Consider the following 1,481-nt stretch of genomic DNA (forward strand, 5'->3'; position numbering starts at 1 on the left):
GGTTCATGCAGCCCTCTCCGAAACAAGGAAAGGCATTGTAGTCAGGCCTAAATGGTCCAACTTTGTGGCCATTTTTTGGGCATTTGGCAGCGTTAGTGTCCATGTTGCCACTCTTGAGCATGATCATCCAAAACTGCCATGGATTGGGGGTGTCATCAACTTCACATTTAGATCCCAAATAGAGTTCCTTATCCGCTGTGTAAAGGTCTACATCAAACTGAGACTTCGGTTGTAGACCAAGAAACGGCTCTCCTGTCCTTAACTTGTTGTCTGCATCTGTAACTCTGTGGACTAATACATAGGGCATCTCATTGCAGATAGAGCAACTGTCACCTGAAATAATATTTATCACTTCTACAAGGCAAAGCTAATATAGAACACTCGGACATCTAAAAGCCAAAGAAGAATTTTCCATAAACAAAACTACTTAAGAAGGCATGACCGTACTGTGCATGGAAAATAATTTTGTTCATCATGCATCCTATAGATTCACAAATAAGTAGAGAAGGATAGGGAGCCTACTGTTTGTCTGTGGAGAATAAATTTTGTATATGTCAAAGCAATCAGCAGCTCTTGGGCTACCTGTCTGAGGATTGTCTTGTCCAACCTCATTGCACTGATTCCATGACTCTATTGCAACCCGAAGACCGTCTCTTCTCATTTCTGGATCACCAACTGCAGATATATACTCACTCTTGACATTCGCAACACCTTCAAACAAAAGCTCCCCCAGAAAAAGAACAAGAAAAAAGGAACATGGGATTTTATTGGCCATTGATGAAGTTGAAGATGTGCATTGTCTACCTAAGAGTGGAAAAATGATGAACAGAACTATTGAGGAGATGGTTCTGTCTTTTATTTGGGAATTACTTCATTGTTAGGATTTTTGCTTTCTGTTGCATGGAGCATACTCATTCTTTGTTTTGATAAGCTGATTATTAGGAGCATACTCATTCTTGTTATATTTTCATCAGCCAGTTTGGTGCACATTCTGTTTCATACAAGGCTAGATTTGACACTTCCACCAGAATGACTTTCCCATCAGAAAAGAAAGGGACAAACAAATTTCTCACCCCACGCCATCAAAAAGAAAGCACAGAAAGGAGAAACTATAGTAGATTTAGTTCTGAATATCCCATTTGAAGCAACAAAGTAAACGACCATCATAAATCTCATTTAAGAATGTTGCAACTGACTAGTTAGCCATAAGCAGACATACAAGACTTCATTGTAAATTAGTAAAAGGAGAAAAATCCAATTCATTACTTGCATGGCTTGTTCTGGAAAATGACAAGCAATTTATTCTCTTAGTCTCATTGTTCCAAACCAAAGAATATGTGTTATATACTCAACTTCAATTTGGTTACACACCAACAACCTCAGGCTAAAGCATTTGGCCAATTTGAATTACTTGTTACCTATCACTATTGGTGCACAAGTTGCCCCAGATATGAATGATATGAATGATACAGAAAAGAGCA

This window comes from Fragaria vesca, linkage group LG3 (genome assembly GCF_000184155.1).
Source record: "Fragaria vesca subsp. vesca linkage group LG3, FraVesHawaii_1.0, whole genome shotgun sequence".
Classification (NCBI taxonomy): Eukaryota; Viridiplantae; Streptophyta; class Magnoliopsida; order Rosales; family Rosaceae; genus Fragaria; species Fragaria vesca.